The sequence below is a fragment of the Salmo salar genome, chromosome ssa19, assembly GCF_905237065.1.
Source record: "Salmo salar chromosome ssa19, Ssal_v3.1, whole genome shotgun sequence".
Lineage (NCBI taxonomy): Eukaryota > Metazoa > Chordata > Actinopteri > Salmoniformes > Salmonidae > Salmo > Salmo salar.
In genome coordinates, this window is record NC_059460.1 from 74,706,698 (window position 1) to 74,731,259 (window position 24,562).

At 45.6% G+C, this 24,562-nt stretch overlaps 1 protein-coding gene across 3 annotated transcripts in view; it reads left to right on the plus strand.

Moving 5' to 3' along the window:
* LOC106579586 (melanoma receptor tyrosine-protein kinase) overlaps positions 1-24,562 on the plus strand; it is a 56,207-nt gene that overhangs the window by 8,435 nt on the left and 23,210 nt on the right. The window lies entirely within an intron of this gene.

Genomic DNA, 24,562 nt, shown 5'->3' on the forward strand with positions numbered 1-24,562 from the left:
ACCCAAATCAAACAGCCCTGAACTGCCATAGCAGGGGTTTGTCAAAGAACATGTACTGTACTTAACAAGTGATAGATGGGTCACTTGACTCCTGTGCTTGATGTGGGAGGAGGAGAAAAACACTTTAGAATTTCTGCTCTGCTCTAGATCAGAATCAATAACATTCTTGTGACGCTAAGTGGTGGGCTTCAATGTAAATAACATCCTGTAAATCGTATTGATTTGTCCCCCCCCCCCCAAAGGGTTTGTTTGACCGATGTTGGACTTCCACGAAAGTGATGTTCTGTATTTTAAAGTGATTTGCCAGGTTGCTAATATACATGTGTCATCAATTGTAGGGTCTGACTAGGGCATACACACCAAGACTGCAGCTTTGTTATTTTTACACTGATCTGAATGGTTGTGAATTGATGACCCACACTTGAGGTGAGGGATGTGCCAACAAGTGCAAAGTTGCCTTTTCTTGCGGGAAACGACCGATTCATTTGTGTTTAAGCATGCATTGTGCATTGGTACAATAGTCATGCAACTTTACAGCATCAATATTTCGACATTAATTCCCGTTACAGAGATAATCTGGAATTGGTACATCCATTTCTGGCTTTAAATGAATGCAGTTGAATTGTAGAGGGGCAGGTTATAGATTATGCCTTAAAACTGATTATTGTAATCAAGTCAAATTAGCGTCACAGGAATATGATTTCTCCTGATTATTTAATTTAGAAAAATAGTAGCGTGCTATGTAGGCCTATGCATACTAACATGTTTGGTTTTGGTTTTACTTGGATGCTTTCCAGGCACTAACCAGGGCACTTGACTGTTTCTGCATTCAACAAAGTTAGCCATGCCAATGCAAGACAACAACTAGTTAGCTAAAGCCAAAACAGACTGGCACCCAAGCTAGCCAAACACACCCCTATAATTCAACAGATGGTAAAACTCTAAAAAGACATTCGGAATTGGTACCACCCTCTATTCTTGCTGATATCACTTTCCCATAGTAGACACAGAGAGAGTGATATACAAAGACCATGGTGAAAGAAAAAGAGTGTTAAAGATAAAACCAAGGGTTAAACGACCAAACACAGAAAACGGGGTTGACAGCCTTTTGAATGAGGGTAAACAACAGAAAGTCCAAGTTCTTTGGCCTTGACAGGGGAACACAGGGGATAAATCTGTTGGCCAATTAACTGAGCCGTGTGCTGCTACTTCAAATGCAGTCCACTGCCTGCCACTGAGATTTACACGCTTTTCATCTGCGGGCTTTAGGGGAGAAAGAGTTCGATTTTTATCAGTCCACAGCATATTTATATTAGTGCCTCGTGGGATTGTTTATGCAAAAAAAAAAAAAAGATCCTTTCAACACCTTTCATGCACTGTCCACACAGCACCAGACCTGGGTTCTAATAGTGTAAAAAATATTTAAATACTTTTAGCTGTGCTTGACTGAGCATACCTGGCACAACTGAACCAATGGAATAGTCCCAAAAGTGCCAACACAACCCATCTGGCTCTCTAGGCAGGTTCAAGCAAACACTCAAAAGATTTGAAAGATTTTAAGCACTATTTGAACCCAGGTCTGTTGTGCATACTCACTCAGCAGGGTGGTTTCCCCTAACGTTATTGTACCAGAGACAGGCAGGCTATCGGCCCATTCTCCTTAGAAGACCCATCGATTGAACTACAGTAAAAATAGCACTTGAGGAGTGATTAAATTGTGAATGCGGAATGAGGCAGTTTGTTGTTTTATAAAGTTTTGAAAGTGTCTGAAAAAGTGTTGTATTGTAAAAGTTTGGTTACTAGCTAGCTACCTTTTGATTTGGATCCCGTGACACGGTTGGCATCAGTTGCTGGGACTGCTGCTATCTGTCCAGGGATCCTGCTGACCGAGGGTCTTTTGATGAGCTGCTTTGTTTAGCAGCTAGCCTAGCTGCCACTGTTAGCTGTCTATCAAGCTAGCGGGATTTCCTTGACGGCTTGAACGCAGCCCGCGACGTGGTTAGCCCTTGTAGCTGGGACCGTGGATTGTCCTGTGCTTGTGGCTGTCTACATCCCTACAGTTTGTTGCTGTTTCCATCTTCCCTGTGACCTGCCCTGTCTGGAATTGCGGGAAGTAACAGCATAGCCTACGTTGCTACCATGATAAAGAGTATCGTTGAGGACAGTGGGGTGTCTCTATCACAGGTGAAGAATCTTTTAAACAAACGAAAAGAGTTCTACAAGCAGTTGTTACAGCAATAAGAAAATAGCTTGTTGTGTTGTGTCCAAATACTGGTAGAGTCAATTAATAAAAGAATGGACGACCTGACCAGAGAGGTCCAGGACCTGAAGAACAGTTTGCAGTTCTCCCAGGGTCAGCTCGATGAGTTTAAACAGGAAAATGGCAAGATGACCACAGTCTGTAAGTCATTGAGTGAGGACATTAGTTCTGTATGTGAATTCATGATAACAATGACAGAGAAATCTGATTATCTTGAGGGACAAACAAGGCGGAACAACATTGTTGGAGATGGAATTGTAGAATCTCCACATGAGACCTGGATGGAGTCCGAGGACAAAGTGAGGGAAATGATATCGGAGAAACTGAAATTGGACCACAGGAAGATTGAGTTGGAGTGCGCCCACAGGACTGGAAAACCCAACACCGGCCTAGGTGACAGACCCAGGCCAATAGTCATCAAGTGATTACTTCATTGGCAAAGTGGGCAAACTGAAGCAGCAAATGCCAACAATGAACAGTAAGCCATCGTATTCATGTATAAAAAAATTAATAATGAAAGAAAAGCATTGTAAGTTAGAATTTTGTAAAGTTAGTGTGGGACAGGTAAAAAATTATTGTCATCGATGAATAATGACAAACCTCCTGGCATTGAAACATACTGTAGATGGAAGGCTACTGAGGATGGTAGCTGACTCTATGGCCACTCCTATCTGTCATTTTCTTAATCTGAGTCTAGAGGAAGGTGTTTGTCCTCAGGCCAAAGTCGTTCCGCTTGCCAAGAGTGGTAAAGCGGCCTTTACTGGTTCTAACAGCAGACCAATCAACTTGCATGCCAGCTCTTGAAAACTGTTGGTAAAAAATGTTTGACCAAACACAATGCTGTTTCTCTGTGAACAAATTGACAACTGACTTTCAGCATGTTTATAAAGAAGGGCACTCAACATGTACTGCACTAACACAAATGACTGATGATTGGTTGAAAGAAAAGGATAATAAGAAGATATTATTGACCATAACCTGTTGAGAAAACATGTGTTTTATGGGTTTTCATCCTCTGTGATATTGTGGATTCAGAGCTATGCATCTAATAGAACTCAGAGGATTTTCTTTCATGGAAGCTTCTCTAATGTCAAACATGTAGTGTGTGGTGTACTGCAGGGCAGTTCTCTAGGCCCTATACTTTTTCCTATTTTTACCAATGACATGCCACTGGTATTAAACAAAGCCTGTTTGTCCATGTATGCTGATGATTCAAACATATACGTGTCAGCATCCACAGCTAATTAAGTCACTGAAACCCTTAACAAGGAGTTGCAGTCAGTTTTGGGATGGGGGGCCAGTAATAAACTGGTCCTGAACATCTCTAAAACTAAGAGCATTGTATTTGATAAAAATCATTCCCTAAGGTCTAGACCTCAGCTGAATCTGGTAATGAATGGTGTGGTAGTTGAACAAGTTGAGGAGACTAAATTACTTTGTGTTACCTTAGATTCTAAACTGTCATGTTCAAAACATATAAACTCAGAAAAAAAAGAAATGTCCTTTCACTGTCAACTACATTTATTTTCAGAAAACTTAACGTGTGTAAATATTTGTATGAACATAACAAGATTCAACAACTGAGACATAAGCTGAACAAGTTCCACAGACATGTGACTAACAGAAATTGAATAATATGTCCCTGAACAAAGGGGGGGGGCAAAATCAAAGTAACAGTCAGTATCTGGTGCATTAAGTACTGCAGTGCATCTCCTCCTCATGGACTGCACCAGATTTGCCAGTTATTTTTTATTTTTTATTTTATTTCACCTTTATTTAACCAGGTAGGCTAGCTGAGAACAAGTTCTCATTTACAACTGCGACCTGACCTTCTTGCTGTGAGATGTTACCCCACTCTTCCACCAAGGCACCTGCAAGTTCCCGGACATTTCTGGGGGGGAATGGCCCTAGCCCTCACCCTCCGATCCAACAGGTCCCAGACGTGCTCAATGGGATTGAGATCCGGGTTCTTCGCTGGCCATGGCAGAACTCTGACATTCCTGTCTTGCAGGAAATCACGCACAGAACGAGCAGTATGGCTGATGGCATTGTCATGCTGGAGGGTCATGTCAGGATGAGTCTGCAGGAAGGGTACCACATGAGGGAGGAGGATGTCTTCCCTGTAACGCACAGCGTTGAGATTGCCTGCAATGACAACAAGCTCAGTCTGATGATTCTGTGACACACCGCCCCAGACCATGACGGACCCTCCACCTCCAAATTGATCCCGCTCCAGAGTACAGGCCTCCGTGTAACGCTCATTCCTTCGACGATAAACACGAATCCGACCATCACCCCTAGTGAGACAAAACCGCGATTCGTCAGTGAAGAGCACTTTTTGCCAGTCTTGTCTGGTCCAGCGACGGTGGGTTTGTGCCCATAGGCGACGTTGTTGCCGGTGATGTCTGGTGAGGACCTGCCTTTCAACAGGCCTACAAGCCCTCAGTCCAGCCTCTCGCAACCTATTGCGGACAGTCAGAGCACTGATGGAGGGATTGTGTGTTCCTGGTGTAACTCGAGCAGTTGTTGTTGCCATCCTGTACCTGTCCCGCAGGTGTGATGTTCGGATGTACCGATCCTGTGCAGGTGTTGTTACACGTGGTCTGCCACTGCGAGGACGATCAGCTGTCTGTCCTGCCTCCCTGTAGCGCTGTCTTAGGCGTCACACAGTACGGACATTGCAATTTATTGCCCTGGCCACATCTGCAGTCCTCATGCTTCCTTGCAGCATGCCTAAGGCACATTCACGCAGATGAGCAGGGACCCTGGGTATCTTTCTTTTGGTGTTTTTCAGAGTCAGTAGAAAGGCCTCTTTAGTGTCCTAAGTTTTCATAACTGTGACCTTAATTGCCTACCGTCTGTAAGCTGTTAGTGTCTTAACAACCGTTCCACAGGTTGTTGTTCATGAATTGTTTATGGTTCTTTGAACAAACATGGAAAACAGTGTTTAAACCCTTTATTTGGATTTTTACGAATGATCTTTGAAAGACAGGGCCCTGAAAAAGGGACATTTCTTTTTTTGCTGAGTTTAGATTCAATGGTTGTAAAGATGGGGACAGGTCTGTCCGTAATAAATTGGTTCTCTGCTTTTTTGACTCCAAATCAAATCAAATCAAATGTATTTTTATATAGCCCTTCGTACATCAGCTGATATTCTCAAAGTGCTGTACAGAAACCCAGCCTAAAACCCCAAACAGCAAGCAAAGCATGTGAAAGAAGCACGGTGGCTAGGAAAAACTCCCTAGGAAAAACTCCCTAGAAAGGCCAAAAACCTAGGAAGAAACCTAGAGAGGAACCAGGCTATGAGGGGTGGCCAGTCCTCTTCTGGCTGTGCAGGGTGGATATTATAACAGAACATAGTCAAGATGTTAAAATGTTAAAATGTTCATAAATGACCAGCATGGTCAAATAATAATAATCATAGTAGTTGTCGAGGGTGCAACAAGCACGTCCGGTGAACAGGTCAGGGTTCCATAGCCGCAGGCAGAACAGTTGAAACTGGAGCAGCAGCACGGCCAGGTGGACTGGGGACAGCAAGGAGTCATCATACCAGGTAGTTCTGAGGCATGGTCCTAGGGCTCAGGTCCTCCGAGAGAAAGACAGAAAGAGAGAATTAGAGAGAGCATATTTAAATACACACAGGACACCGGATAAGACAAGAGAAATACTCCAGATGTAACAGACTGACCCTAGCCCCCCGACACAAACTACTGCAGCATAAATACTGGAGGCTGAGACAGGAGGGATCAGAAGACACTGTGGCCCCATCCGATGATACCCCCGGACAGGGCCAAACAGGCAGGATATAACCCCACCCACTTTGCCAAAGCACAGCCCCCACACCACTAGAGGGATGTCTCCAACCACCAACTTACCGTCCTAAGACAAGGCCGAGTATAGCCCACAACGATCTCCGCCATGGCACAACCCAAGGGGGGGCGCCAACCCAGACAGGAAGACCACGTCAGTGACTCAACCCACTCAAGTGACGCACCCCTCCCATGGACGGCATGGAAGAACACCAGTAGGCCAGTGACTCAGCCCCTGTAAAAGGGTTAGAGGCAGAGAATCCCAGTGGAAAGAGGGGAACCGGCAAGGCAGAGACAGCAAGGGCGGTTCGTTGCTCCAGCCTTTCCGTTCACCTTCACACTCCTGGGCCAGACTATACTTAATCATAGGACCTACTGAAGAGATAAGTCTTCAGTAAATAATTAAAGGTTGAGACTGAGTCTGCGTCTCTCACATTGGTAGGCAGACCATTCCATAAAAATGGAGCTCTATAGGAGAAAGCCCTACCTCCAGCCGTTTGCTTAGAAATTCTAGGGACAATTAGGAGGCCTGCGTCTTGTGACCGTAGCGTACGTGTAGGTATGTACGGCAGGACCAAATCGGAAAGATAGGTAGGAGCAAGCCCATGTAATGCTTTGTAGGTTAGCAGTAAAACCTTGAAATCAGCCCTTGCCTTAACAGGAAGCCAGTGTAGGGAGGCTAGCACTGGAGTAATTTGATCACATTTTTGGGTTCTAGTCAGGATTCTAGCAGCCGTATTTAGCACTAACTGAAGTTTATTTAGTGCTTTATCCGGGTAGCCGGAAAGTAGAGCATTGCAGTAGTCCAGCCTAGAAGTAACAAAAGCATGGATTAATTTTTCTGCGTCATTTTTGGACAGAAAATTTCTGATTTTTGCAATGTTACGTAGATGGAAAAAAGCTGTCCTTGAAACAGTCTTGATATGTTCTTCAAAAGAGAGATCAGGGTCCAGAGTAACGCCGAGGTCCTTCACAGTTTTATTTGAGACGACTGTACAACCATCCAGATTAATTGTCAGATTCAACAGAAGATCTCTTTGTTTCTTGGGACCTAGAACAAGCATCTCTGTTTTGTCCGAGTTTAAAAGTAGAAAGTTTGCAGCCATCCACTTCTTTATGTCTGAAACACAGGCTTCTAGCGAGGGCAATTTTGGGGCTTCACCATGTTTCATTGAAATGTACAGCTGTGTGTCGTCCGCATAGCAGTGAAATTTAACATTATGTTTTCGAATGACATCCCCAAGAGGTAAAATATATAGTGAAAACAATAGTGGTCCTAAAACGGAACCTTGAGGAACACCGAAATTTACAATTGATTTGTCAGAAGACAAACCATTCACAGAGACAAACTGATATCTTTCCGACAGATAAGATCTAAACCAGGCCAGAACTTGTCCATGTAGACCAATTTGGGTTTCCAATCTCTCCAAAAGAATGTGGTGATCGATGGTATCAAAAGCGGCACTAAGATCTAGGAGCACGAGGACAGATGCAGAGCCTCGGTCTGACGTCATTAAAAGGTCATTTACCACCTTCACAAGTGCAGTCTCAGTGCTATGATGGGGTCTAAAACCAGACTGAAGCGTTTCGTATACATTGTTTGTCTTCAGGAAGGCAGTGAGTTGCTGTGCAACAGCTTTTTCTAAAAATTTTTTTGAGAGGAATGGAAGATTCGATATAGGCCGATAGTTTTTTATAATTTCTGGATCAAGATTCGGCTTTTTCAAGAGAGGCTTTATTACTGCCACTTTTAGTGAGCTTGGTACACATCCGGTGGATAGAGAGCCGTTTATTATGTTCAACATATAAGGGCCAAGCACAGGAAGCAGCTCTTTCAGTAGTTTAGTTGGAATAGGGTCCAGTATGCAGCTTGAGGGTTTGGAGGCCATGATTATTTTCATCATTGCGTCAAGAGATATAGTACTAAAACACTTTAGTATCTCCCTTGATCCTAGGTCCTGGCAGAGTTGTGTAGACTCAGGACAATGGAGCTTTGGAGGAATACCCAGATTTAAAGAGGAGTCTGCAATTTGCTTTCTAATGATCATGATCCTTTCCTCAAAGAAGTTCATAAATGTATTACTGCTGAAGTGAAAGCCATCCTCCATTTGCGAAGGCTGCTTTTTAGTTAGCTTTGCGACAGTATCAAAAAGATATTTCGGATTGTTCTTATTTTCCTCAATTAAGTTGGAAAAAATAGGATGATCGAGCAGCAGTAAGGGCTCTTCGATACTGCACGGTACTGTCTTTCCAAGCTAGTCGGAAGACTTCCAGTTTGGTGTGGCGCCATTTCCGTTCCAATTTTCTGGAAGCTTGCTTCAGAGCTCGTGTATTTTCTGTATACCAGGGAGCTAGTTTCTTACGACAGATGTTTTTAGTTTTTAGGGGTGCAACTGCATCTAGGGTATTGCGCAAGGTTAAATTGAGTTCCTCGGTTAGGTGGTTAACTGATTTTTGTCCTCTGACGTCCTTGGGTAGGCAGAGGCAGTCTGGAAGGGCATCAAGGAATCTTTGGGTTGTCTGAGAATTTATAGCACGACTTTTAATGCTCCTTGGTTGGGGTCTGAGCAGATTATTTGTTGCAATTGCAAACGTAATAAAATGGTGGTCCGATAGTCCAGGATTATGAGGAAAAACATTTAGATCCACAACATTTATTCCATGGGACAAAACTAGGTCCAGAGTATGACTGTGGCAGTGAGTAGGTCCAGAGACATGTTGGACAAAACCCACTGAGTCGATGATGGCTCCGAAAGCCTTTTGGAGTGGGTCTGTAGACTTTTCCATGTGAATGTTAAAGTCACCAAAAACTTGAATATTATCTGCTATGACTACAAGATCCGATAAGAATTCAAGGAACTCAGTGAGGAACACTGCATATGGCCCAGGAGGCCTGTAAACAGTAGCTATAAAAAGTGATTGAGTAGGCTGCATAGATTTCATGACTAGAAGCTCAAAAGACGAAAACGTCATTGTTTTTTTTTTTGTAAATTGAAATTTGCTATCGTAAATGTTAGCAACACCTCCGCCTTTGCCGGATGCACGGGGGTATGGTCACTAGTGTAACCAGGGGGTGAGGCCTCATTTAACACAGTAAATTCATCAGGCTTAAGCCATGTTTCAGTCAGGCCAATCACATCAAGATTATTATCAGTGATTAGTTCATTGACCATAACTGCCTTGGAAGTGAGGGATCTAACATTAAGTAACCCAATTTTGAGATGTGAGGTATCACAATCTCTTTCAATAATGGCAGGAATGGAGGAGGTCTTTATACTAGTGAGATTGCTAAAGCGAACACCGCCATTTTTAATTTTGCCCAACCTAGATCGAGGCACAGACACGGTCTCAATGGGGAAAGCTGAGCTGACTACGCTGACTGTGCTTGTGGCAGACTCCACTAAGCTGGCAGGCTGGTTAACAGCCTGCTGCCTGGCCTGCACCCTATTTCATTGTGGAGCTAGAGGAGTTAGAGCCCTGTCTATGTTCGTAGATAAGATGAGAGCACCCCTCCAGCTAGGATGGAGTCCGTCACTCCTCAACAGGCCAGGCTTGGTCCTGTTTGTGGGTGAGTCCCAGAAAGAGGGCCAATTATCTACAAATTCTATCTTTTGGGAGGGGCAGAAAACAGTTTTCAACCAGCGATTGAGTTGTGAGACTCTGCTGTAGAGCTCATCACTCCCCCTAACTGGGAGGGGGCCAGAGACAATTAATCGATGCCGACACATCTTTCTAGCTGATTTACACGCTGAAGCTATGTTGCGCTTGGTGACCTCTGACTGTTTCATCCTAACATCGTTGGTGCCGACGTGGATAACAATATCTCTATACTCTCTACACTCGCCAGTTTTAGCTTTAGCCAGCACCGTCTTTAGATTAGCCTTAACGTCGGTAGCCCTGCCCCCTGGTAAACAGTGTATGATCGCTGGATGATTAGTTTTAAGTCTAATACTGCGGGTAATGGAGTCGCCAATGACTAGGGTTTTCAATTTGTCAGAGCTAATGGTGGGAGCCGTCGGCGTCTCAGACCCCACAACGGGAGGAGTAGAGACCAGAGAAGTCTCGGCCTCCGACTCCGACTCGCTTAATGGGGAGAACCGGTTGAAAGTTTCTGTCGGCTGAATAAGCGACACCGGTTGAGCATTCCTACAGCGTTTCCCTCCAGAAGCCATGAGAAAGTTGTCCGGCTGCGGGGGACCGTGCGAGGGGGTTTATACTAACGTTACTATCTGTACTTACTGGTGGCACAGACGCTGTTTCATCCTTTCCTACACTGAAATTACCCTTGCCTAACGATCGCGTCTGAAGCTGGGCTTGCAGCACAGCTATCCTTGCCGTAAGGCGATCGTTCTCCTGTATATTATAGGTACAACGACTGCAATTAGAAGGCATCATGTTAATGTTACTTAGCTTCGGCTGTTTGAAGTCCTGACGAACCATGTCCAGATAAAACCTCCGGGGTGAAAAAGTTGAATGAAAAAAGTTGAGTGAGGGAAAAAGTAAAAATATACGGTAATGAAAAAGTAAAAAACCGTCAGGTAGCAAAGTAAGATCGGCAACAAAACGCACAGCAGAGTAAACAAGTCTGCAAGTTGTGACCGGAAAAAAAAAGCAAATCCTGCAGGTCGTAAAGTCCTGTGCCTCAAAGAAAGACCGAGTGAAGCTGCAGGACAGAGTGACTGCATCACTTCTTCTTTTTATAAGAAACATTAATGTGTTGAAAATTCCAAATAGTTTGCATAGTCAACCTAAGCACAGTTCTAACACACACACTTACCCCACCAGACATGCCACCAGGGGTCTTTTCATAGTCCCCAAATCCAGAACAAATTCATGAAAGCTTACAGTGTTATATAGAGACATTATTGCATGGAACTCCATTCCATCTCATATTGTTCAAATGAACAGCAAACCTGGTTTAAAAAAATAGATAGAGCAACACCTCTCCCCTATTTGACCTAGATATTTTGTGTGTATGTATCCTTTATCTAACTAGGCATGTCAGTTAAGAACAAATTATTATTTACAATGACAGCCTACCCCAGACAACACTGAGCCAATTGTGCACTGCCCTATGGGACTCCAAGTCACAGCCAGATGTGATATAACCTGGACTTGAACTAAGGACTGTAGTGACACCTCTTGCACTGAGATGCAGTGCCTTAGACCGCTGCACCACTCGGGAGCCTGAGTGATATGTAGGCTATGTGTACCGTTTTTAAGTGTATATAGTTCTACCCTTGAGCTGTTCTTGTCTATAAATGTTCTGTATTATGTAATGTTTCATGTTCTGTGGCTTTCACAAAAGCTAATGGGGATCCTAATAAAATACCAAAAAACCTGACCGGTCACGGTCAGTAACACCCCAAGAACCGGGTGTTACTATAACAGGGTTAAAAACAAGAATTTTGCAGGAATTGAATGCACCATAACTGTATTATTGAGTCAATGAGGGGTGGCTAATGGCTATCATGCAATTTCCTTAGAATAAATGTATAACACCAATAGAATGGATTCACCTCAATACCACATACAATAGAATGGATTCACCTCAATACCACATACAATAGAATGGATTCACCTCAATACCACATACATTTGCATCAGCAATTGCTCCATAACCGGTCATCCAGGTTCACAGTGGAAATGATCAAGAGTCTTTTAAATCTCTCTGTAACCAACCTTGGGAAGATAAACGCTGATTATGGTGAGCACGTCATGTATCTGCCACATTTCTAATGCCCACACTGTTAAGTCAACATAGCATTTATTTACTCAGATTGGCCTAGACCTACACACTGATGTTATGGTCTGTATGATGTGAAATGATGCAATATCTAGTCATCTATAACTGTAAAGTGAATGTAGAAACCCATGCCACTAAAGAATGGGAGGGAAACCGCAGGGGAAGCGGCTTGTTCAGTCAGATCCTGCTACTCAGGAATCATTTTTTTAGGTTCAAACATTCAGATAGGCAAGTACATGCACTCAGGCCAGGGTGGAGCAGGCTTTTGCTCCAACCAAACAGTCACACAGCTGATTCAGCTAATTCACTTTCTTGAAGACTATTTAACAGATTTGTTGTATCAGGTGTGTTACTGCTTTGACTAGAGCAAAAGCCTGCAGCCATACCGGCCCTCTGCGGATAAGAGTTTTGGGACTATTCCATTGGTTCCATTGCGCCAGGCAAGCTCAATCAAGTATTTGAAAGATTTGCTTGATTTGAACCCGGGTCGGAATGAATTTCACTCGACACAGATTAGGCCATTAGTATTAACGTAATTCAGTGGATGCCGATTAGACCTTCACTAGTGCTGTAAGTCAGTAGGTGCAAATTCTAGACTCTTAATGTAATTCTTAAGGCAGGCCGTCCAGAGTCGCAGCAGGGCAATTGAGGCTATTTTTATTAGATTACGTTAGGGGGATACTGTGGCAGGGGATGGGGTCAAGCGTTCGCTATTATTAAATAAGATAGTTTGGTGCAGTAAGGCAGCCCCAGCCAACTGGGGTGGCAGGTAGCCTAGTGGTTAGAGCGTTGGGCCAGTAACCAAAAGGTTGCTGGATTGAATCCCGAGCTGACAAAGTAAAAATGTGTCGTTCTGCCCCTGAACAAGGCAGTTAACCCACTGTTCCCCGGTAGACTGTCATTGGAAATAATAATTTGTTCTTAACTGACTTGCCTAGTTAAATATTTAAAAAGCTGGAGGATATGAGTATAGACTTAACACCATGGAGCTGAAGGGCAGACTGTATCATACACTATGACCACTGTTACTGTAATATACAGCCTACTTGCATCTTTAAGTTAGGACCACCAAAGCTTTCCAAACACCAGGTTCATGGTACAACACAAGAAGTGTTGTTATCATCAATGTCCTACTGTCATTCTCTTAGGGCCCGATTCCAGAGTTGCAATATGCATGTTTAACTCAGACTTATTGTCAATTGGAAGACTTCAGTTAAGATGCCCTGAGCAGGATACATGCCACAAGTGTGGGCATGTTGTGGTATGTATCAAGTATGGTGGTTGTGTTGTTTTTGTGTCTGTTTATTTGTCTTTCATTTTGGTTTGTTGTTTGTACTTCCATAAAAAATAAGACATGTTCCAGATGCCCTTAGCCATTTAGACAGCAGGACTGAATTCAGCAAGATAGGACATTTTCAGCAGGAGCAATGAATGAAACAGGAAGGGACATTACTTTCCTTCTTTCTCCTCCCTCCTTCAGCCAGCAGTCTGAGGACTGTTTAAAGAGACATCAGTGGTGAGTGGGCAGGCCAACCCATTTTCTGTGTGAATTGAATGACTGCGACTACGTGTTTCTGCAAGAGAGAGTGTCCATCAGTGTCCTCTCACTCCTCCTTCCCTCCATCCCTCCCGCTCTACCATTGCGCAGAGGATACATGGCACAGACTCAGGAAATTCCACACTTCTCTGTGAGGAGGGAGGGGAGAGGCAGGAGCACAGGAGTGGGCAGAGGAGAACTCTGGAGGAGGAGAGAGGTCATCTGTGGACTGTATACGAATGGAAAGTATGACTTATAGTTTGTCTTGGTTCCCACTCTGCTACCCATAGTAGCACAGAACCTGTATGACCGTCAACTGTTGCTCAGATTTCTATTGAGGCTATTCAAGTAGAAATATATAGACAAATATTTTGTTTCAAATGTTTTGCAGCCTTACATTGCAACACATATTCTCACACAGAGGACTTCTTCTGGCAGTGAATATACAGTCTACACACCCCCCCACTCTTCACATTCTATAGTGTTACAAAGTGGGATTCAAACAACGATCTACAGAAAATACCTCAGTCAAAGTGGAAGAAAAAGTATTTATATATATTTTTAAAGATAATACACCTAATATAACTTGTTAAGATAAGTATTCACCCCCCTGAGTCAATACATGTTAGAATCACCTTTGGCAGCGATTACAGCTGTGAGTCTTCTTGGCTACATCTCATAAAGAGCTTTGCCCACCTGTATTGTGCAATATTTGGCCATTATTCTTTTAAAAATTCTTCAAGCTCTGTCAAGGTGTTGGGGATCATGCCTAAACAACAATTTTCAGGTCTTGCCATAGATTTTCACGCAGATTTAAACTGCCTTGATCCATCCTCAGCTTTCTTTGCGCTTTATTTCAACAGGACAATGACCCAAAACACACTTCCAGGCTGTGTAAGGAGAGTGATGGAGTGCTGCATCAGATGACCTGGCCTCCACAATCACCCGACCTCAACCCAATTGAGATGGTTTGGGATGAGTTGGACCGCAGAGTGAAATAAAAGCAGCCAAAAAGTGCTCAACATGTGGGAACTCCTTCAAGACTGTTGGAAAAGCATTCCTTATGAAGCTGGTTGAGAGATTGCTAAGAGTGTGCAAAGCTGTCATCAAGGCAAAGGGTGGCTACTCTGAAGAATGTAAAATATAAAATATATTTTGATTTGTTTAACACTTTTTTGGTTACTACATGATTCCATGTGTTTTTTCATAGTTTTGATGTCTTCACTATAATTCTACAATGTAGAAAATAGTAAAAAATAAAGAAAAACCGTTGAATGAGTAGGTGTGTCCAAACTTTTGACTGGTACTGTATACACTTTTACAGTATTTTGTGTAGATCAATGACCAAAAATTACAATTAAATCTATTTAAATCCCACTTTTTAACGCACCAAAATGTTAAAACAGTTCAAGGAGGTGTAGACATTCTATAGGCACTGTATGTGATGGGTCCCATAGCACTTGGCCTGAAGGAAACTTGCTCACTCTAGAAACTATTCTAGTCCCTCATTTGGCCTTTCAGAGTCACCCAGCTGCACTCTGTAACATATCATATTTGGAAATTGAATATAAACTTTAGTTCTATATTTCCAGCTAAGACAAATGAACTGCAATGCCTCATACAGCAAACATTGAACTTGCAATGTCAGCTAAATGAACTCATACGGTGGGTGTACAGAAGAAATAAAACGATTGAGATTGCAAAATCTCTCTCATATAGACCCCACCCAGTACAACACACACAGGAACTTCTTCCTATGCAGTCTGGCAAGGCCTTGCAGTGGAGGCTTTCCAAGTCAAACAATCAACTAAAACCTGTTCTTCAGAAACAAAGCAGGAGGATCATAGAGAGCTAAACCAGAGAGGATAGCACGCTTTACATCACTGGAATCCAAAGTCATATTAGCAGTCTAATTTATCTTCTCATGCCCCATCTCTTTCACTTAAGGTGTTTAACTAATTGCTCTAATAGTCTGCTGTGAACTACAGTCATTGAAAAAAATTGCCCTTGCACACCTACTTTGTGTATGTTTGAAAAAGAAGAAACCAGCATACTGGTGTTCTTGAATACTTCACAATTTGATTCAAATTGGAGCGTCTAAGATCGCCAGTGTGCTACGAGCAGCAGCAGAGTGCAGGAGAGTTTTTGAGGAAGGGAGGATGAGTTCAACACACTGGTGTTATTGAAGGAGTGGGAATGGAGGATGAGTTCAGTGGTGTAAACTACTTAAGTAAAAATACTTTAAAGTACTACTTAAGTAGTTTTTTTGGGGTGTCTGTACTTTACTTTACTATTTATATTTTACTTCACTAGATTCCTAAAGAAAATAATGTACTTTTTACTCCATACATTTTCCCTGACACCCAAAAGTACTCGTTACATTTTGAATGCTTAACAGGACAGGAAAATGGTCCAATTCACACACTTATCAAGAGAACATCCCCGTCATCTCTACTACCTCTGATCTGGTGGACTCACTAAACACAAATGCTTTGTTTGTAAATTATGTCTGAGTGTCTAGACTATCAGTAAAATAAAATAAAAATGAAAATAGTGCCATCTGCTTTGCCTAATATAAGGAATTTGAAAGGATTTATACTTTTACTTTTGATACTTAACTATATTTTTGAAATTACATTTACTTTTGATCCTTAAGTATATTTAAAATCAAATACTTTTAGACTTTTACTCAAGTAGTATATTACATATTACTGGGTGACTTTCACTTTTACAGGAGGGGGGTACTGGTACAGGAGGGAGGTACTGGAACAGGAGGGGGGTACTGGAACAGGAGGGGTGTACTGGAACAGGAGGGGGGTACTGGAACAGGAGGGAGGTACTGGAACAGGAGGGGGGTACTGGAACAGGAGGGGGGTACTGGAACAGGAGGGGGGTACTGGAACAGGAGAGGGGGATACAGATCAGGAGGGGGTGAGATACTGGAACAGGAGAGGGGGGATACGGAACAGGAGGGGGGAAACTGGAAGGGGGGAGGTACTGGAACAGGAGGGGGCACGGAACAGGAGGGGGGTACTGGAACAGGAGGGGGTACTGGAACAGGAGGGGGCACGGACAGGAGGGGGGGTACTGGAACAGGAGGGGGTACTGGAACAGGAGGGGGCACGGACAGGAGGGGGGTACTGGAACAGGAATGGGGGGATATGGAAAGGTAGAGGGGAGGTACTGGAACAGGAGGTGGGGCACGGAACAAGAGAGGGTGGGTACTGGAACAGGAAGGGGGATACAGAACAGGAGGGAGTGATACGGAACAGGGGGAGATATGGAACAGGAGGGGTGAGGTACTGGAACAGGAGGGGGTATGGAACAAGAGGGAGGGTACTGGAACAGGAGAGGGGGATTTTGGAACAGGAGGGGGGGGTACTGGAACAGGAGGGGGTACTGGAACAGGAGGGGTGTACTGGAACAGGAGGGGGTACTGGAACAGGAGGGAGGTACTGGAACAGGAGGGGGGTACTGGAACAGGAGGGGGGTACTGGAACAGGAGAGGGGGATACAGAGCGGGAGGGGTGAGATACTGGAACAGGAGAGGGGGATACGGAACAGGAGGGGGGGAAACTGGAAGGGGGGAGGTACTGGAACAGGAGGGGGCACGGAACAGGAGGGGGGTACTGGAACAGGAGGGGGGTACTGGAACAGGAGGGGGGCACGGACAGGAGGGGGGGTACTGGAACAGGAGGGGGTACTGGAACAGGAGGGGGGCACGGACAGGAGGGGGGTACTGGAACAGGAATGGGGGGGATATGGAAAGGTAGAGGGGAGGTACTGGAACAGGAGGTGGGGCACGGAACAAGAGAGGGTGGGTACTGGAACAGGAAGGGGGATACAGAACAGGAGGGAGTGATACGGAACAGGGGGAGATATGGAACAGGAGGGGTGAGGTACTGGAACAGGAGGGGGGTATGGAACAAGAGGGAGGGTACTGGAACAGGAGAGGGGGATTTTGGAACAGGAGGGGGGGTACTGGAACAGGAGGGGGGTACTAGAACAGGAGAGTGGGGATACGGAACAGGAGGGGGGGTACTGGAACAGGAGGGGAGGATACTGGAACAGTAGGGGGATGGATACTGGAACAGTAGGGGGAGGGATACTGGAACAGTAGGGGAGGTTTACTGGAACAGCAGGGGGATAGATACTGGAACAGTAGGGGGAGGGATACTGGAACAGTAGGGGGAGGGATACTGGAACAGTAGGGGGAGGGATACTGGAACAGTAGGGGGATGGATACTGGAACAGTAGGGGGAGGGATACTGGAACAGTAGGGGGAGGGATACTGGAACAGTAGGGGGATAGATACTGGAACAGTTGGGGGATGGATACTGGAACAGGAGGGTTTACTGGAACGGTAGAGGGATAGATACTGGAACAGTAGGGGGAGGGATACTGGAACAGTAGGGGGGCGGATACTGGAACAGTAGGGGGATGGATACTGGAACAGAAGGGGGATGGATACTGGAACAGAAGGGGGAGGGATACTGGAACAGTAGGGGGAGGGATACTGGAACAGTAGGGGAGGGATACTGGAACAGTAGGGGGAGGGATACTGGAACAGTAGGGGGAGAGATACTGGAACAGTAGGGGGAGGGATACTGGAACAGTAGGGGGATAGATACTGGAACAGTTGGGGGATGGATACTGGAACAGGAGGGTTTACTGGAACGGTAGAGCGATAGATACTGGAACAGTAGGGGGAGGTATACTGGAACAGTAGGGGGATGGATACTGGAACAGAAGGGGGATGGATACTGGAACAGTAGGGGGATGGATACTGGAACAGTAGGGGGATGGATACTGGAACAGTAGGGGGAGGGATACTGGAACAGGAGGGGGATGGATACTGGAACAGTAGGGGGGATACTGGAACAGAAGGGGGATGTATACTGGAACAGTAGGTGGAGGGATACTGGAACAGGAGGGGGATGTATACTGGAACAGTAGGGGATGTATACTGGAACAGAAGGGGGATGGATACTGGAACAGTAGGGGGAGGGATACTGGAACAGTAGGGGGAGGGATACTGGAACAGTAGGGGGAGGGATACTGGAACAGTAGGGGGATGGATACTGGAACAGTAGGGGGATGGATACTGGAACAGTAGGGGGAGGGATACTGGAACAGGAGGGGGATGGATACTGGAACAGTAGGGGGTGGGATACTGGAACAGTAGGGGGAGGGATACTGGAACAGTAGGGGGATGGATACTGGAACAGCAGGGGAGGGATACTAGACCAGTAGGGGATGGATACTGGAACAGTAGGGGGATGGATACTGGAACAGTAGGGGAGGGATACTGGAACAGGAGGAGGAGGGATACTGGAACAGAAGTGGGAGGGATACTGGAACAGTAGGGGGAGGGATACTGGAACAGTAGGGGGATGGATACTGGAACAGTAGGGGGAGGGATACTGGAACAGTAGGGGGTGGGATACTAGACCAGTAGGGGGATGGATACTGGAACAGTAGGGGGATGGATACTGGAACAGTAGGGGATGGATACTGGAACAGTAGGGGAGGGATACTGGAACAGTAGGGGGATGGATACTGGAACAGTAGGGGGAGGGATACTGGAACAGTAGGGGGTGGGATACTAGACCAGTAGGGGGATGGATACTGGAACAGTAGGGGATGGATACTGGAACAGTAGGGGGATGGATACTGGAACAGTAGGGGAAGGGATACTGGAACAGTAGGGGGAGGGATACTAGACCAGTAGGGGGAGGGATACTGGAACAGTAGGGGGAGGGATACTGGAACAGTAGGGGGAGGTATACTGGAACAGTAGGGGGAGGGATACTGGAACAGTAGGGGGAGGGATACTGGAACAGTAGGGGGAGGGATACTGGAACAGTAGGGGTGATACTGGAACAGGAAGGGGAGGGTACTGTAACAGAAAGGGGTGTACTTAGTGGTTAGGGTGAGGGATACTGTAACAGGTAGGGGGGTACTTAGTGGTTAGGGTGAGGGATACTGTAACAGGTAGGGGTGTACTTAGTGGTTAGGGTGAGGGATACTGTAACAGGTAGGGGTGTACTTAGTGGTTAGGATGAGGGATACTGTAACAGGTAGGGGTGTACTTAGTGGTTAGGATGAGGGATACTGTAACAGGTAGGGGTGTACTTAGTGGTTAGGGTGAGGGATACTGTAACAGGTAGGGGGGTACTTAGTGGTTAGGGTGAGGGATACTGTAACAGGTAGGGGTGTACTTAGTGGTTAGGGTGAGGGATACTGTAACAGGTAGGGGTGTACTTAGTGGTTAGGGTGAGGGATACTGTAACAGGTAGGGGGGTACTTAGTGGTTAGGGTGAGGGATACTGTAACAGGTAGGGGGGTACTTAGTGGTTAGGGTGAGGGATACTGTAACAGGTAGGGGGATACTGTAACAGGTAGGGGTGTACTTAGTGGTTAGGGTGAGGGATACTGTAACAGGTAGGGGTGTACTTAGTGGTTAGGGTGAGGGATACTGTAACAGGTAGGGGTGTACTTAGTGGTTAGGATGAGGCATACTGTAACAGGTAGGGGTGTACTTAGTGGTTAGGATGAGGGATACTGTAACAGTTAGGGGTGTACTTAGTGGTTAGGATGAGGGGTACTGTAACAGGTAGGGGCGTACTTAGTGGTTAGGATGAGGGATACTGTAACAGGTAGGGGGGACTTAGTGGTTAGGGTGAGGGATACTGTAACAGGTAGGGGTGTACTTAGTGGTTAGGGTGAGGGATACTGTAACAGGTAGGGGGGTACTTAGTGGTTAGGGTGAGGGATACTGTAACAGGTAGGGGGATACTGTAACAGGTAGGGGTGTACTTAGTGGTTAGGGTGAGGGATACTGGAACAGGTAGGGGTGTACTTAGTGGTTAGGATGAGGGATACTGTAACAGGTAGGGGGTACTTAGTGGTTAGGATGAGGGATACTGTAACAGGTAGGGGTGTACTTAGTGGTTAGGATGAGGGATACTTTAACAGGTAGGGGGTACTTAGTGGTTAGGATGAGGGATACTGTAACAGGTAGGGGGGTACTTAGTGGTTAGGGTGAGGGATACTGTAACAGGTAGGGGGTGTACTTAGTGGTTAGGGTGAGGGATACTGTAACAGGTAGGGGGGTACTTAGTGGTTAGGGTGAGGGATACTGTAACAGGTAGGGGGTACTGTAACAGGTAGGGGGTGTACTTAGTGGTTAGGATGAGGGATACTGTAACAGGTAGGGGTGTACTGGACTAGTACTTAATGGTTAGGATGAGGGATACTGTAACAGGTAGGGGGGTACTTAGTGGTTAGGGTGAGGGATACTGTAACAGGTAGGGGTGTACTTAGTGGTTAGGATGAGGGATACTGTAACAGGTAGGGGGTACTTAGTGGTTAGGATGAGGCATACTGTAACAGGTAGGGGTGTACTTAGTGGTTAGGGTGAGGGATACTGTAACAGGTAGGGGTGTACTTAGTGGTTAGGATGAGGGATACTGTAACAGGTAGGGGGGTACTTAGTGGTTAGGGTGAGGGATACTGTAACAGGTAGGGGGGTACTTAGTGGTTAGGGTGAGGGATACTGTAACAGGTAGGGGGTACTTAGTGGTTAGGATGAGGGATACTGTAACAGGTAGGGGGGTACTTAGTGGTTAGGGTGAGGGATACTGGAACAGGTAGGGGTGTACTTAGTGGTTAGGGTGAGGGATATTGTAACAGGTAGGGGTGTACTTAGTGGTTAGGATGAGGGATACTGGAACGGTAGGGGTGTACTTAGTGGTTAGGGTGAGGGATACTGTAACAGGTAGGGGTGTACTTAGTGGTTAGGGTGAGGGATACTGTAACAGGTAGGGGTGTACTTAGTGGTTAGGGTGAGGGATACTGTAACAGGTAGGGGTGTACTTAGTGGTTAGGGTGAGGGATACTGTAACAGGTAGGGGTGTACTTAGTGGTTAGGGTGAGGGATACTGTAACAGGTAGGGGGTGTACTTAGTGGTTAGGGTGAGGGATACTGTAACAGGTAGGGGTGTACTTAGTGGTTAGGGTGAGGGATACTGTAACAGGTAGGGGTGTACTTAGTGGTTAGGATGAGGGATACTGTAACAGGTAGGGGTGTACTTAGTGGTTAGGATGAGGGATACTGTAACAGGTAGGGGTGTACTTAGTGGTTAGGATGAGGGATACTGTAACAGGTAGGGGGGTACTTAGTGGTTAGGATGAGGGATACTGTAACAGGTAGGGGTGTACTTAGTGGTTAGGATGAGGGATACTGTAACAGGTAGGGGGTACTTAGTGTTTAGGGTGAGGGATACTGTAACAGGTAGGGGGGTACTTAGTGGTTAGGGTGAGGGATACTGTAACAGGTAGGGGGGTACTTAGTGGTTAGGGTGAGGGATACTGTAACAGGTAGGGGGTACTGTAACAGGTAGGGGTGTACTTAGTGGTTAGGATGAGGGATACTGTAACAGGTAGGGGGTACTGGAACGGTAGGGGTGTACTTAATGGTTAGGATGAGGGATACTGTAACAGGTAGGGGGGTACTTAGTGGTTAGGGTGAGGGTTACTGTAACAGGTAGGGGTGTACTTAGTGGTTAGGATGAGGGATACTGTAACAGGTAGGGGGTACTTAGTGGTTAGGATGAGGCATACTGTAACAGGTAGGGGTGTACTTAGTGGTTAGGGTGAGGGATACTGTAACAGGTAGGGGTGTACTTAGTGGTTAGGATGAGGGATACTGTAACAGGTAGGGGGGTACTTAGTGGTTAGGGTGAGGGATACTGTAACAGGTAGGGGATACTTAGTGGTTAGGGTGAGGGATACTGTAACAGGTAGGGGTGTACTTAGTGGTTAGGATGAGGGATACTGTAACAGGTGGGGGGACTTAGTGGTTAGGGTGAGGGATACTGTAACAGGTAGGGGTGTACTTAGTGGTTAGGGTGAGGGATACTGTAACAGGTAGGGGGGTACTTAGTGGTTAGGGTGAGGGATACTGTAACAGGTAGGGGGATACTGTAACAGGTAGGGGTGTACTTAGTGGTTAGGGTGAGGGATACTGTAACAGGTAGGGGTGTACTTAGTGGTTAGGATGAGGGATACTGTAACAGGTAGGGGGTACTTAGTGGTTAGGATTAGGGATACTGTAACAGGTAGGGGTGTACTTAGTGGTTAGGATGAGGGATACTGTAACAGGTAGGGGGGTACTTAGTGGTTAGGATGAGGGATACTGTAACAGGTAGGGGTGTACTTAGTGGTTAGGGTGAGGGATACTGTAACAGGTAGGGGTGTACTTAGTGTTTAGGGTGAGGGATACTGTAACAGGTAGGGGGGTACTTAGTGGTTAGGGTGAGGGATACTGTAACAGGTAGGGGGGTACTTAGTGGTTAGGGTGAGGGATACTGTAACAGGTAGGGGGTACTGTAACAGGTAGGGGTGTACTTAGTGGTTAGGATGAGGGATACTGTAACAGGTAGGGGGTACTCGAACGGTAGGGGTGTACTTAATGGTTAGGATGAGGGATACTGTAACAGGTAGGGGGGTACTTAGTGGTTAGGGTGAGGGTTACTGTAACAGGTAGGGGTGTACTTAGTGGTTAGGATGAGGGATACTGTAACAGGTAGGGGGTACTTAGTGGTTAGGATGAGGCATACTGTAACAGGTAGGGGTGTACTTAGTGGTTAGGGTGAGGGATACTGTAACAGGTAGGGGTGTACTTAGTGGTTAGGATGAGGGATACTGTAACAGGTAGGGGGGTACTTAGTGGTTAGGGTGAGGGATACTGTAACAGGTAGGGGGTACTTAGTGGTTAGGGTGAGGGATACTGTAACAGGTAGGGGGTACTTAGTGGTTAGGATGAGGGATACTGTAACAGGTAGGGGGGTACTTAGTGGTTAGGGTGAGGGATACTGGAACAGGTAGGGGTGTACTTAGTGGTTAGGGTGAGGGATACTGTAACAGGTAGGGGTGTACTTAGTGGTTAGGATGAGGGATACTGGAACGGTAGGGGTGTACTTAGTGGTTAGGGTGAGGGATACTGTAACAGGTAGGGGTGTACTTAGTGGTTAGGGTGAGGGATACTGTAACAGGTAGGGGTGTACTTAGTGGTTAGGGTGAGGGATACTGTAACAGGTAGGGGTGTACTTAGTGGTTAGGGTGAGGGATACTGGAACAGGTAGGGGGGTACTTAGTGGTTAGGGTGAGGGATACTGTAACAGGTAGGGGGATACTGTAACAGGTAGGGGTGTACTTAGTGGTTAGGGTGAGGGATACTGTAACAGGTAGGGGTGTACTTAGTGGTTAGGGTGAGGGATACTGTAACAGGTAGGGGTGTACTTAGTGGTTAGGATGAGGCATACTGTAACAGGTAGGGGTGTACTTAGTGGTTAGGATGAGGGATACTGTAACAGGTAGGGGTGTACTTAGTGGTTAGGATGAGGGGTACTGTAACAGGTAGGGGCGTACTTAGTGGTTAGGATGAGGGAGCCATACATACACACTCGTATGTTGATTTAGTCAAGAAGCGAGGATGGTCTACGATTTTACTTATAATGTTATAATGTTTGTTCTAAGCCTAGGGGCTTGTAATTTTTTAAGTTAAAAGCGGTTTCTTGAAGAAGAACTTGCCTGTCTACCGCAGTGAGTCACAGCATGACTCACTGAAAAGCTTTCTCACAAGCTGCGTAAACAGCTAATATGAACCACAAGTATATCAGACTTATTAAATTATTTGTTTTTCTACATCCCCATGATCATGCTGTGAGCCCTGTTGTCTTATCCCAAGATAAATTACACAGGAACTGGCTATTCCCTAACCTGCTGCTTTCACCTCCCACTGACTACAGCATCTGCCTCTAAAACTGTGTGTGTGTGTGTATCCGTGTATGTGCGTGTGTGTCTTCATTCAACTCATGATATCCTAGTACATGCTGCCTAACTCTACGTACCAGCGACAACCACTCCCCAAAACACACACTACTATCTGAGAGACCTATGGATTGGTGAACATTTCCCCTTGGTTGTTATGTAGCCTGCAGCTGTGTAAAGGTTAATGATGTGTCAACCTTTCATCTGCTCAGAACCTGTCCAACCTGTTGTGGAGATGTTCATATCTCACTTACACTGAGCGCACAAAACCTTAAGGACACCTGCTCTTTCCATGACATAAACTGACCAGGTGAATCCAGGTGAAAACTATGATCGGTTATTGATGTCACTTGTTAAATCCACTTCAATCAGTG